The sequence below is a fragment of the Mesoplodon mirus genome, assembly GCF_964341445.2.
Source record: "Mesoplodon mirus genome assembly, chromosome: 7".
NCBI lineage: Eukaryota > Metazoa > Chordata > Mammalia > Artiodactyla > Ziphiidae > Mesoplodon > Mesoplodon mirus.
Genome location: NC_138983.1, coordinates 75,947,860 through 75,963,495, shown reverse-complemented (window position 1 = coordinate 75,963,495; position 15,636 = coordinate 75,947,860). Strand labels below are relative to the sequence as shown.

General features: G+C 39.6%; 1 pseudogene across 1 annotated transcript; it reads right to left on the bottom strand.

The window, feature by feature from the left end:
* Positions 1-9,582: 9,582 nt before the first annotated feature.
* LOC309808810 (ferritin heavy chain-like) lies at positions 9,583-14,334 on the bottom strand (annotated as a pseudogene). The gene is made up of 2 exons: positions 14,258-14,334; positions 9,583-10,572 (listed from the first exon to the last, which is right to left on the bottom strand). The product of its transcript is annotated as a ferritin heavy chain-like (transcript).
* Positions 14,335-15,636: the final 1,302 nt, after the last annotated feature.

Here is a 15,636-nt window from a genome sequence, read left to right as displayed (position 1 = left end):
ATGGTATCAAAGTGTTTAAGTATATAAGCCCACAACAATCAAGAGATTTCAACATAGTTTGGAAAGACGGAAGACAGGTGGAAGAGTGTGAAACTGAAGCAGTAGAACAGAGGAAAAGCATCACCTAGAATATGCACAGGGACCACGTGCAACTGAGGAGGATTCTGACCCCACCTGCAGAAGTAGCTCCGTGCTTTGATGCGCATGTATGAGAGAGGGTGGAGTTAGTTAAAAGTGTGACTGAAATAGGGGAGCTCATTGAAGGGTTGTGTTTGGAGGAGTGGACACCCAGCCCCGCCCTCACCCTCCTGAAATGAGATGATTTCATTTTGAAAACAGTGAAACTGGCGAGATCTAGGGCAGCTAGTGTGAGTTTTTACACCCGAGAAAATTGTGTTTGGGGGGGATCCTGTTACAGTTACTCCCCGCTTCTTCCTGCATAAGAAGCCAATCAATCGTTGACTTCAGGGAGCTTTCTGCACTCATTCTTTTTTTTTTTTTTTGCTGTACGGGGGCTTCTCACTGCTGTGGCCTCTCCCTTCGCGGAGCACAGGCTCCGGATGCGCAGGCTCAGCGGCCATGGCGCACGGACCCAGCCGCTCCGCGGCATGTGGGATCCTCCCAGACCGGGGAACGAACCCGTGTCCCCTGCATCGGCAGGCGGACTCTCAACCACTGCGCCACCAGGGAAGCTCTCTGCACTCATTCTTAAATAGAAAATAACTGTCATTTGCCTGATAGCTGAGTAAAGCTTACAACATCAGAGAGGGGGAAAAAGAGTGAAAACATATCCTAGTAGGACCAGGGACAATTTAGGGAACAAAATAATTTAAGGAAAAACCTTAATTAATATCCTGAGAGAGGTTTAAAAACAGCTAGAAACTATAAAATAAGACTAGGGAGTTAATTAAAAAGAGAATGGTCAGAAATCAAGAGAGGTCTCCTGGAAATGAAAATATGGTTGCCGAAATAAATTCAGTAGGAATCTAAAAAATTTCTCAGTGTATAAAAAAGAAAGACACAATGGAAAATGTGATAGAAATATGTTAGAGAGGCTGCATCTGGGAGATCCCACATGTTACTATTAGAAACTCCAGACCCAGAAAAAAACTGGAGGGAAGCTATCAAAGGGCAACAAAATTCCCCACAGCTGAAAGTAGACATCAGGCCTCAGACTGAAAATAGTTATACAAGACGAGCAAGAATAGCCTCATACCTAGGCACCCTTCCTTGTGAAACTTTAAAATACTGAAAAAATAAATTAAAATAAAATAAAATACTGAGAGGATACATCCATTCCAGAGAGAAAAATACTGGCTACCTAAAAAGAAAATTTAAAATCTGACTTTATCATACTTGTCATGAGCACCATGGATCCTGGAAGGCATTAGAAAGATACCTCTAAAGTTTTTCAGGCACATACTTTTCACCCTAGGGGTTTGTATCCAGCCAAACTATGAGTCATAAGTGGAGGCTGAAGAAGATATTTTGTACAGAAAGAAATTTGAAAAATTGACCTCCTGTGCTACACCTTAAGCTATTTATAGAAATAATCCAGCAAAATGAGGCAATAAACCAAGAAGGAAGGTAATAGGGCATTCAGTGCAGATTGCAGCTAGTCTAGAGTGGAGAGGCTTCTATTGATTGTGTGATTGAGAGCTTAGAAACACCTTGAGGCATATTGTACTTACTAGGTATTAGGCACTGTTGGAAGGGAGGAGGGAGAGGAAGAGGAGAAGGAACTTGAACTCCAGAGGAGAAAAGGCTATACGGACATAAACATAAAGCCAACTAAACTATGGTTGATTTTTAACCTAGTATTGGTGAGGAAAGGAAGAATCCACTTCAACGTGACACTATAGATGTCCCCCTTTTCAGTGACACACAGGGGTAATGACCACGGATCTAATTTGTTGTCCAAACCAGAACTTGTCCAAACTCCTTACACTTCAATAGTGTAAGGAGGCACTCTAATGCTGTAACATCAGGACAACAGGTATAAACTGGAACAGCCCAAGGCGGCTTGGGGTATGTGGTCACCCTGCACAAGGGCAGTGACACTGGCACAGTATGGAACGAGGTGTAGTCTATACACAGAGACACAGTACATCTGCAGTGGGCAATATTAATTTCATTGTAATAATGGCAATACTGTCTTGGTTTGCAGCTTTTATTGTCAATTTGCATGTAAACACAAATAACTAAAGTAAACTGTACTTAGTATGTATGAGTATTAACTTGGTATGTACTGAAATGTATACTGGTATGTACTTAGTATATATTAGGCTCTAAGTGTTTTTGCATATATTAACTCATTTAATTCTCTGAATTGCCTTATGAGGTTGGTGCTAATATCATTCCCACTTTTGAGAACAGGAAGCTAAGTCAGGGAAGGAACTTGCCCAGGCTGTACCTAATTTAAGGTTGGATCGAGCCTTTGAGTTCAGGCTCTCCGCCTGTTCTCTTAAACCTTACTCCGTACTGACTCTCAAATAACAGAAGACTTAACTGCACATAGAACAGAATATAAATTTCAACTTTGACAACTAGGTTTGGAAGGTAGACAGGAGGTAGAAAAAAGGGAAGATGGTATGAATGTCCTCATTTTACAAAGTGTGACGTTGAGAGAGTTTCTAGTTGATCAACAATGTAGGTTTTTAAGTATATGACTACAAGTCAAAGAGATCATGAGCAGTGGAATAACTCATGATGACATAACTTTACTGAGCAGTGTGGACATAGGAAAGAGTGTAAAGGAACTAAACCCTTACTTATTAGTAAGTTAGAAAATGAAGAGATAATGCCTCCAATTTAGTGAGAAAATAGACATGTAAGAGTATTACTTGGAAATGGAGAAGAATTCAAAATAACAATAGTTGGACTTCCCTGGTGACGCGGTGGTTAAGAAACTGCCTGCCAAGGCAGGGGACATGGGTTCGAGTCCTGGTCCAGAAAGATCCCTCATGCCGCGGAGCAGCGAAGCCCATGCTCCACAACTACGGACCCGGCGCTCTAGAGCCTGCGAACCACAACTACTGAGCGCACGTGCCACAAGTACTGAAGCCCGTGCGCCTAGATCCTGTGCTCCCTAACAAGAGAAGCAACCTCAATGAAGAGTAGCCCTCGCTCGCCGCAACTAGAGAAAGCCTGCACGCAACAACGAAGACTCAACACAGCCACAAATAAATAAATAATAAAATAATAAAAATAATAATAAAAAATAACAATAGTTGATGTAAACCTCATAAAAAAGGAAATCCAAACAGCCAGTAAACAGAGAAAAGCGTACGACTTCGTTAAGTAATAAGAGACAAGTGAGTCAAAACCAAGGAAACTACATGCCAATGAGATGGACAAATACATACAATCTGGTAGTATCAGGTATTGTAGACCTCGAGTACTATGGGAATCTTCTACCCTACTTATACTGGAGTATAAATCGACACAACTACTTTGGAAAGCATTTAGCCCTCTCCATCAACTGAAGTTATATAAATAGCCTGTGAGCCAGCAGCCCTCACCCCTGCCCTGTGTAAATGCACCAGAATAACCGGTACAGCAGGATTCCTGTCCATGATTTGCATTAGCACAAACTGAAAACAAACGAAATGTCCATTAAGAGTCAAAAATTAAAGATGATACAAATAGATGGAGAGATATACCATGTTCTTGGATTGGAAGAATCAACACTGTGGAAATGACTCTACTACCCAAAGCTATCTACAGATTCAGTGCAATCCCTATCAAACTACCACTGGCATTTTTCACAGAACTAGAACAAAAAATTTCACAATTTGTATGGAAACACAAAAGACCCCGAATAGCCGAATCAATCTTGAGAACGAAAAATGGAGCTGGAGGAATCAGGCTCCCTGACTTTAGACTATACTACAAAGCTACAGTAATCAAGACAGTATTGTACTGGCACAAAAACAGAAAGATAGGTCAATGGAACAGAATAGAAAGCCCAGAGATAAACCAACACACATATGGTCACCTTTTCTTTGATAAAGGGGGCAGGAATGTACAGTGGAGAAAGGACAGTCTCTTCAATAAGTGGTGCTGGGAAAACTGGACAGGTACATGCATGTAAAAGTATGAGATTAGATCACTCCCTAACACCATACACAAAAATAAGCTCAAAATGGATTAAAGACCTAAATGTAAGGCCAGGAACTATCAAACTCTTAGAGGAAAACATAGGCAGAACACTCTATGACATAAATCTCAGCAAGATCCTTTTGGACCCACCTCCTACAGAAATGGAAATCAAAACAAAAATGAACACATGGGACCTAATGAAACTTCAAAGCTTTTGCACAGCAAAGGAAACCATAAATAAGACCAAAAGACAACCCTCAGAATGGGAGAAAATATTTGCAAATGAAGCAACTGACAGAGGATTAATCTACAAAGTTTACAAGCAGCTCATGGAGCTCAATACCAAAAAAACAAACAACCCAATCCAAAAATGGGCAGAAGACCTAAATAGACATTTCTCCACAGAAGATATACAGACTTCCAACAAACACATGAAAGAATGCTCCACATCTTTAATCATTAGAGAAATGCAAATCAAAACTACAATGAGATATCATCTGACACCAGTCAGAATGGCCATCATCAAGAAATCTAGAAACAATAAATGCTGGAGAGGGTGTGGAGAAAAGGGAACACTCTTGCACTGCTGTTGGGAATGTGAATTGGTACAGCCACTATGGAGAGCAGTATGGAGGTTCCTTAAAAAACTACAAATAGAACTACCATATGACCCAGCAACCCCACTATTGGGCATATACCATAAACCATAATTCAAAAACCATAAATTCAAAAAGAGTCATGTACCTAAATGTTCATTGCAGCTCTATTTACAATAGCCAGGAGATGGAAACAACCTAAGTTTCCATCATCGGATGAATGGATAAAGAAGATGTGACACATATATACAATGGAATATTACTCCGCCATAAAGAGAAACGAAATTGAATTGTTTGTAGTGAGGCGGATGGACCTAGAGTCTGTCATGCAGAGTGAAGTAAGTCAGAAAGACAAATACCGTATGCTAACAGATATATATGGAATCTAAGAAAAAAATGTCATGAAGAACCTAGGGGTAAGACAGGAATAAAGACACAGACCTACTAGAGAATGGACTTGAGGATATGGGGAGGGGGAAGGGTAAGCTGTGACAAGGTGAGAGAGTGGCATGGACATATATACATTACCAAACGTAAAATAGATAGCTAGTGGGAAGCAGCCGCATAGCACAGGGAGATCAGCTCGGTGCTTTGGGACCACCTAGAGGGGTGGGATAGGGAGGGTGGGAGGGAGGGAGACGCAAGAGGGAAGAGATATTGGAACATATGTATATGTATAACTGATTCACTTTGTTATAAAGCAGAAACTAACACCAAATTGTAAAGCAATTATACTCCAATAAAGATGTAAAAATAAAAAGTGTAGGCTGTTTTTATTATTGGATGCAAGCTAGTGATGCTGTAAAAGCTTTCAGCAAGTATGTGTTTCTTTCTTATATAAAGAACTGCCATTAAGGCTGCCCTAATATTTTTTAGATTACATTTACCTATAGATTACTTACAGGTTCAAATCTACAGTGGAAATAACTTTTTTTTTTTTTTTACTAGTTTTGGAATGATGTTTTTAAACCAGTTCCTTAGAAGACTCCTATGTGACCCACACTAGTAAAATATACCTTCAGGTGCCTCCTCTGTCTGTAGGGAACAGCAGTGTAAAATATGTAAACAAATGAGTGTCCTTGTTTGCTAAAATTTAGTCTGTTGATCATGTTGTATTATTGCTCTTCCCCAAATTCTCTCTCTCCATCAGGTAACATTCCTTATTATTAGGAAGAGGAAGTTCCTTAACATGTTATTTCGACAGCATAATTTACCCAGATGATGGTCATTATGATGATGCTTCATTTGTTTTTGATTTATTTTACTTTTTTTGATGATGCTTTAGATTCATTTAGAGTCCACCATTCAGAGAGGAAGAATAGCTGGCCTACATTATTTATCATACTTATTAAAAATTGCTGCATTCCCATTTGTGAGTTTGTGGAACGACTGGGTAGCATACCTCTTTATAAAGCTAAAATGGAGAGTAATAAATGAAAACACTCCCTAGCTATACTATTGATTTAATTGTTTATTAAAATAACCTCATATTGGACTTGTATTTTCCTCTTAGAAAATTGGCAAAGTGCTAATCTATTTAGTTTAACTGGACCAAGTACATGTCTTATTTAACTTTGATTCCCCAGCACAAACTCATTTATTAAGAATAACTGCTTGGGACTTCCCTGGTGGTGCTGTGGTTAAGAATCCACCTGCCAGTGCAGGGACACGGGTTTGAGCCCTGGTCTGGAAAGATCCCACATGCCGCGAAGCTGCTAAGCCTGGGCGCCACACTACTGAGCCTGCGCTCTAGAGCCCGTGAGTCACAATTGCTGAAGCTCACACACCTTAGAGCCCGTGCACCGCAACTACTGAGCCCACATGCTGCAACTAATGAAGCCCGTTCCCTCTAGGGCCCATGTGCTGCAAATACTGAAGCCCACATGCATAGAGCCCCTGCTCTGCAACGAGAAGCCACCACAATGAGAAGCCTGCACAGTGCAACGAAGAGTAGCCCCCGCTCGCCACCACTAGAGAAAGCCCATGCGCAACAATGAAGACCCAACGCAGCCAATAAATAAATAAAATAAAATAAAATAGAATAAACAGTCGAGAATATTGGACTTTATTTTAAAAAAAAGAGTGAATGCCTGTTGAATCGAATTAATCAGCCAAACAGTAGACAAATGAAAGTTGTGGTTAATAAGATGGGCCAGACTGAAATAGTATTCTTGTTGAGAAGCTTGCTTTAATCACCTTCTTATTTTCCAGCCTTATATAATCATGTATTAATGTGATAGAATATTTCTCATATTGAGAAAATAATAGTTTTGTATTACGCTGAATCTGCCTGGGAATAAAATAGACACCTTATCAAATTCAGTGGAGGTGTCATGAGAATTGATACCTAAGGGTTGTTGTGGGAACACATTTAAATTTTAAAAATATACAAGATTTTTGATATTGTCTCATGCCCACTATATTGTTTGGGAATCATGCAGTTTCAATTTATAGACTTGCATCATGTATTTTAGGGCTGGAGAGAAACTTGATAAGTCCTGCATTGAACCTAAAGAGGAATGCATTGCCATAAGGTGCTCATTCAAAAATCAAATAATGATGTGAATAATGTTGATCATCTCTGCTGGAGGAAAAACATGCTACACATTAAAGACATTACTTGTTATATATTTATTTAACAATCTTGGACTTTATTACTACAGTGTTTTGTAGTATGTATGCCTTATTTCTTTTCTTATAGTTAAATGTCTGAATTCTGAGAAATTTCAGCATGCTTTGGTGAGAGGAACAGTCATCTTATTTTCAAAAAGATGCAGGCACAGACTGTTTTTGACCAAAAGGTGTATTACTGACCAAAATTCAGCCATCTAGTCTGGAAAATAAATGAAGAATTCTGCTGCTGGTGAGATGAATGCATAGGTAGAGGGAGGTGAAGAATATAAACTACTTAGCAGCCTTAAAGTTTCTCTTGACTTTGATATAAGTGCTGGAGAAACATCAATGTTATCATTCCCAGAGACCATTCATTTAGAAATGGAAATTAGAACAGATGGAAAAATACAGTGTTGGGAGTTACCTATCAGGAAACAAAATGGATGTGTGTGATATCTACCCACTGTCATGGTGAGGGCCCTGCATTACACTTACTGTCTAAAGCTTACTGTGCTGAAACCTTCACAGCAAAGGTTCCCGTTCCTCATAATGACCTCTAAGTGAAAGTGAATGAGGTTTAGCTACCAGGTGTGTGCTTCTGGAACAACACACGAAGGGCCCTATTTTTTAATTTTATTTTATTTTTATATTATTTTATTTTTTGGCTGCGTTGGGACTTTGTTGCTGCATGCGGGCTTTCTCCAGTTGCGGCAAGTGGGGGCTATTCTTCATTGTGGTGCATGGGCTTTTCATTTCGCTGGCTTCTCTTGTTGCGGATCATGGGCTCTAGGTGCACAGGCTTCAGTAGTTGTGGCTTGCGGGCTCTAGAGCACAGGCTCAGTAGTGTGGCACATGGGCTTAGTTGCTCCGCGGCATGTGGGATCTTCCCAGATCAAGGATCAAACCCATGTCCCCTGCATTGGCAGATGGATTCTTAACCGCTGCGCCACCAGAGAAGCCCACAGTGGGACCTTTTAACGTTGTTTCCAAAGCTATTTTCTTTGGAATACTGTTCTGTGAGATTTGGTAGAAAAAGAATCCCATGAGAATGTTTGGGAAACACTGAATATTTTATCCCCACGTTATACATTCAAAATGTATATTTTTTACATCAGACATAAAATTCCTAGAATAAACAAAAACTGAAAAAACAAACCAAAAAATCCTGCTAATTCGATTAATACAAGTTTTCCACTGAACACTTGTGAATGTTTTTGAGGCACTGGCTGATACTGAACACAGTCTTGGGAAGGTTGATCTAAGGAATTAAAATTCTGTAAATTATGAGGAAGACACTTTTAGGTGAGAAGAGATGCATATGGTAGCAGGCTTCAGTATTCTGTATTTCCATTCGGGAAATTGTTCTTATTTGATCCCTTCCACCCTTGATCCTTTTTCCTTTCAGTGGACTCTGTAGTAGGGATAAAGGGGAGAATGTCATTTACTACCCTAGAAGAGCTATTTACTCTAGTGTAAATACAGTGGAGGCTGGTAAAAGTGTGTTGATAATAAGACATATTAGCTTAGGTTCTCTTGGTAGCAAATAACAAAAACTAAATCAAAGTTGGATATGTGAAACCCAAGGGCAGAAATACAGCCAGGCTCAGGAAAGGTCTAGGAAGCAGCTATATCATTTCCAGTAATGTGATCGCCGAACTGCTTTTCAACAAAGGGCGTCTTCCTAATGAACTTCAAAATGAGCTCTGCTGCTTGTTGGAGTTAAAATATATCTATATATCTATATATCTATATATATATGTTTATACATATATATATGTATACACACACACACACAAGCATGCATATATACATATGATACAAAGAAAGAAAACATATATAAGTGGATGTTTTGTTATTACAACATGCATGCCAGGCATTGGTGACCATGGGAGGTCACCTCCGTGTTTCTGAGCAAGACAGCCTAACACTCATTTTTCCATTATCACTGTTGCCCAGAGTGAACTTGTCAAAGAGATACTCCACCATTCAGACTTCCAAACCCCTCCACCCCCCATCTTGCTACTCATACTTAACCATTAGTATTTGCATAATTAATGCACATAAACATTTCAGGTGAAACTGCAGACACCCTTTATTTTAATCCCTGCCCAATCCCATTCCCTTCACTTGTTCCCCGGAGGCAACTGCAATCATGATTTTCAGGCTATGGTTCTATACTTTCACTATGCACATGCACCCACGTTCACCAGGTACCCCTACCTCACCCCACCCCACCCCAGTCTACCCCCATATACCTACATTATTTATAAGGGGAAGACTGATTTTGTGTTTTCCAGGGCCCCATGGAACACCTTCTCCCTCCCACTGTGGAGATCCTGAGCTGCATCTGGTTGGGGTATGGCTGTGTTCAGAAACTCCTGGATACCTGTTTTAAAACTTAAAAAATGAGAGATTTGCCCACATGAATCAACCAGAGACCTTTATTTATTTATGAACCAATAACTTTATTGGAAGAAACGGAAAAACTGGAAGAAAAAAACTTAAGTGATAAAATAAAGTCCAGGAAAAGAGAGTCCTGCCCTTGTTGCCAAAAAAAAAAAAACAAAACCAAAACTTAAGTGAACTTCTTCTGCAAGGGCACTCTTGCCGTCTGCATGGCAGGCATGGTGACCAGGGCTCTGGTCACCCCGTGGCTCTGGGGAAGTCCAGTCCAGGCTCATTTCTTCTTGTCGCTGTCGCCCAGGGTGAGCTTGTCAAAGAGTTACCCTGCCAGCTCGATGTCTGGGGCCCCCATCATGCTCAGGGTGGTGACATGACCCTCCAGCTGTCTGATGAGCGCCACCTACTGGCTGAGGTAGTGAGTTGCCAGGAAGTGGAGCAGGTGGGGGTCGCACTTGTCGGTGGCCAGCTGGTGCAGTGGAGCAGGCTCCGGGTCGCTAGCTTCTCCAGGAACAAGGCGCACTTCATGGCCTTGAGGCCGCTCTTGCACTCGTCACTGACTGGCTTCCTGATGTCTTGGAAGTTGAGGCGGCCCCCCGCGCTGGTTCTGCAGGCGCTTCAGGCCCTGGGCCCACAGTGGCGCAGGAAGAACCGGCTGAAGTGCTTCAAGGCCACGTCGTCGCGGTGGAGGTAAAAGGCCACGGCCAGGCACACGAAAGAGGCGTGGAGCTGCAGGGTGAAATGGCTGTTGACGGCGGCCTCGCAGTCGGCGTGGTAGCTCTGGCGCACCTGCGAGGGCGGCGCGGGCAGCGTGGTGGGTGTGAAGGCCAAGGTGAAGGCGAAGCCGCGGGGCCTGCGGTACCTGTCTCGGAGTCCCTTTCACGTGATTTAGCACTTTCCTTCGTCTTGGGTAAGTGCAGACTTCTCTTTTGTTTGTCAGAAAACAAAAGGCTTAGGTGTATTCTTAGAGAAAGAGCTTAACTGTGTGGATGTATTTATCCCCTCCAGCCTCATTTGTCCTTTCACTGCCACTCAGCAAGCATTTTTTTTAACCCCTCAATGATGTTGTATGGAATGAGCCACAGTGGTAGGAAATACCATTGATCTCAAATTATCTTTCATTCATTCATTCAGTAAATATTTATTGATTACTTAGTATGGCCCAGGCACTGGTATGGGATTTGGGCATATATTAGTAACAAAGAAAGACAAAGTCTGTTCCCATGAGGTTTGTATTCTAGTGGAGAAGCAGACCAAAACAAAACAAAACAAAAAACTACTGTTTTTCTCCCTTTCTTGTCTCCAGTAAATACGTATAAGATATTACACATGTATAAGTCAATATTTTCTTAGACGTTAAGGATGTTATAGTGGAAGACATAAGACCAATCTAGGTATTTATAATTAATTAATTCAACAGCCATTTCTAGACAGTATTCCAAATATGTGTCAGTGTTTGACTCTGGAGATACACAGAAGAATCAGACATGGTCTCTGTTCTCAAGGTACAAGAAAGAGTGATGGACTGTTTTAAGTGCTCTCAATGGTTTTAAAGTTTTTGGATAAAATAGCTGTTTTCACTTACAGTTTTATTACCATGACTTTGACTAATGTACTTTTTTGGGGGGTCCCTTTATTTCTCTTTGAAAGCTCATGCTGTGCTATAATCATTGTTTATGAAGGAAGCAAAGGATCAAATATCAACTGTCACTTTGTACACTTATCTGAGCAATTTTAGAGGCATTTAATTGTTGAGTCTGTAAAGAAATAGAATAATAACAATGTCTATTTGATAAGTTGATGTTAATGATAGGATCATACATTAGAGATGGAAAAGAACTACATGATCAGTTTCTCAGTGAGATAAAATTGTATTCTATGTTTGCTTAACACCAGTGTTTAGTCTTAATATAATTGCAATCCTTCAAAAATTTCCTTGGAAGAGTCCATTGTAGACTTCACTGGAAGAATCTATTTAAATAGAAGAAATCTTGATTTTGTAGAACATTTTCTCCTTATGTCCCAAGATCATTTAATAATTAATTTATCTGGACAACTTTACTCTTCAAATATTAAAATAATACTATTGAATGGTTGTATGTCTACTAAGGGGTGATAATGGTGTTTCTCAGATTTTTTATCCCTCATCATTACTCCCTAGGTTAGAAGATAATGTTAAAATACATGTTATAACTAAGAGAAACCTAAGGTTTAAAATCTAACTTTTTAAAGGGAAATCAATAAACTAGCATGAACTGGAACCTCAAATTTCCATGAAGGAAATATACATATATCTAAACAAAAACATTGCATCCAGTTTTTCTTTAATGAGGAATGTAAAGCTAAATACAAACACAGAATGAAAAAACTTCAGAGCAGATGATGTTTTTAGAAAAATTTTAAATTTTATTTTTTAAATGTATTTATTTTATTTTTAAATTTTTGGCTGCATTGGGTCTTTGTTGGATGTGGGCTTTCTCTAGTTGCAACGAGTGGGGGCTCCTCTTTGTTGCAGTGCATGGGCATCTCATTGCGATGGCCTCTCTTGTTACGGAGCACGGGCTCTAGGTGCTTGGGCTTCAGTAGTTGTGGCATGCCGGCTCAGTAGTTGTGGCACATGGGCTTAGTTGCTCCGTGTCATGTGGGATCTTCCCGGACCAGGGCTCAAACGGATGTTCCCTGCATTGGCAGGTGGTTTCTTAAGCACTGTGCCACCAGGGAAGCCCCCGAAATTAAAAAAATTTGATAATCAAATTTTATAGTTTATAACTTGGTCTGTGCTAAGATAATGTCTTTTAAAATATCAATATAGGACTATAAGATGAAGGTTTCTTTGAAATGTTTGTGGTCAGTGTTGGTATTATGTTAGGATTCTCCAGAAAAACAGAACCAATAGAAGATATATTTGTATATTATATAAAATAAGGAATTAGCTCACGTGATTATGGAGGCTGACAAGTCTCAAAATCTGCAGTTGCCGTACTTGAGACCAGGAGAGTCCATGGTGTAGGTCCAGTCCAAAGGCCAGGAGGCTCAAGACCCAGGAAATTCAAGTTGAAGGCAGGAAAAAACAATGTCCCTGCTCCAAGGCAGTCAGGCAAGAGGAGTTCCTGCTTACTCAGAGGAAGGTCAGCATTTTTATTTTATTCAGGCCTTCAAATGATTGTATGAGGCTCATCGACTTTAAGGAAAGCAATCTGCTTTACTTAGTCTACTATTTCAAATGTTAACCTCATGGAAAAACACCCTTTCAGGCACAAACGATAACATTTGACTAAATATCTGGGTACCCCCTTTGAAGTTGACATATAAAAATTAGCTATCACAGTATTACTCATGAGAAATGCAGAGTCAACAAATAAAAATTCTCATGCTATAATCTGCAAAAACTGTTTTGACTTTCAGTTCCCTTCATTAATTTACAAATGTTACAGAACTAATAGTTACACAACTGATATTAGACAATAAGTTCTGACTCCGTGTCAATGATTAGCTCTCATTCATTCATTCAGCATATTTCTATTGAGCACCTATTATATGACAGGTATTTTATAGGTACTAACATAAAAACTTGTTCTGTAAGCTCCTCATATTTGTATTTCTTTTGTAGCTAAGTGCTAGTAAATGTTACATATAATTCCTTCTTTGAAAATTAATAGATGAAGTAGGATCAATGGTATAATCGTAAGGAAGTAGACCATAAGTAGCAGCAGTCGGTGGCTTATCTCACTCTCTGTGTTTTGTGTGTGTGTGTGTGTGTGTGTGTGTATACATATGTATAAATCATTTAATGAGAGGTAGTGAAAAGTGATACATCAATATTCTATATCTCTGGGCTGTTCACTCTGCATTACCTCATTATTACAGATACTGGATTAGATTTGATTATTATTACCCATATTTCACAGATAAAGAAATTGTGAATTAAAGTATGTAACATGATCAAACACAGAGCTTATAAATAGCAGAGAGTGACACTCTGAATTGGATTCCTCTCTGGGTAGTTTGGGAAGTTTGGCTGGACCATGAGCTCCATTAGAACAAAGACTGTTCAACTTGTGATGCTAAATTTCACATAGTAGGGGCTCAAAAATATAAATTAAAATATTGAGTGGCCTATGAAAAGCTTTAGTCTCATTATTTCTCCAAATTAAAAAAATGAGTGGGAGTAGATGTTGAATATATATTTAAACTCTATTTCCTTTAGAAGGAAAAAAAATCAAAGACACCCAATGGTGATAAATTACTATTATAATTTTAGTTTAATATGCATAAACATAAAACCAGGCATAGAAATTGGTATGTTTTTATAACTGTAAACCAGACAATTTGTAAATATATGCAAATACAACTATAAAACTATTAAAATTAAGAAGTTCCAATTATGCACCCGATTATGCTTTTTGTCTTAAACACAGTCCCTTGTCACTGAGAACACACTAGTTGACGAGATGCAGGTTCCCTTTCGAGTGCGCCGTGTCTGTGTCCCGACATCCGTGAAAGATCTCAGTGCTCTACCGCCCTTCTGTACTGAAGACATGACGTACTTTAGCTCATATGATGATTCATAATGTATTTTTGCTTTCAGGTAGTGGAAGTCATCATTCAAATAGTGTCTGTCCATGTTCTTTTTTATTAGTTTGTGAAAAGTAATTCTGATGCAGTTTGTTGATTTCATGAAATACCATTAAAAGCCTCAGTAACTTCAATAACTGAAGAGGCTGTTCAAACTGGGAATTGAGGGGGAAGAGAACTACTGACAGAATTTTAAGGGATAACACTCTTCCCTTTGAGTTTCATTCTATTAAACTATTTTTCACCTCCCAGTCATCACTTTAAAAGGAAATTTTAGTGTTTGCAGCTGGTAAAATGTGACTATAAGGGTGGACATGCGACAGTTGTCCTTTTTACACTAGAACATGCCAGCCTAGCAGCAGTCACACTCAGTGTGATTCAAAACACACACGCAGGCATGGACAGTGAGTTTGTGCTGCTGCATTGAGCTATAGACAGATCCAGATAATTCTGAAAATGCTTCCAGTAATTTTTCATTTGGATGTAAACACAAGAACAGATCCATGGAATTCACCAATACAGGTAGAGAACACTGAGTTAGAATGGCATGGACACACCATATATCTAGTCAATAACTATCTAGGACCTAATATATTCCAGCTTTGTGCTAAATGCTGAATGATTGCAACAGGCGTTGACTTTAATCTCATGGGCCCTAGAGTCGGTTTCAGTTCACTATGTTCATTGACAGAATGTATATGTGATGGATGTAAAATTAGATGCTAATGAGTTGATAATAGAATATGTATATATATATTGAAATATTCATATATATTCAATAATATTTTGTTTGAAATCTTTACTACTATTGTCACAGATACAGAAATTGCTACAGACGTTCTCATACCTTTTCCTACATAGCAATTAGGTTTAGGGAAAATAATTTTGGTGGAATGGTGTTAGTCAACCTACAAATCCAGAATGTCTTGGTTGAAGGTGTAGATACTTTGTTTCACTAAAATCAAGTGTAAGTTTTTCCAAACAAGTTAGGAAAAAAATGCAAAATCCTTATAAAATGTTCCTTATGATTCCATACCTTACTATACTATTAACCCAATGTGTTAATAAGCTTGTATTTAATGTAATCATTATTCTTCATAATTTGACATAAGTAATGTGCTCTCACATTTTAATTTTCTAAATTTTTTTTTTTTGCAGGACGCGGGCCTCTCACTGTTGTGGCCTCTCCCGCTGCGGAGCAGAGGCTCCGGATGCACAGGCCCAGCAGCCATGGCTCACGGGCCCAACCGCTCTGCGGCATGCGGGATCCTCCCGGACTGGGGCACGAACCCGTGTCCCCCGCAACGGCAGGCGGACTCTCAACCACTGCGCCACAAGGGAAGCCCTAATT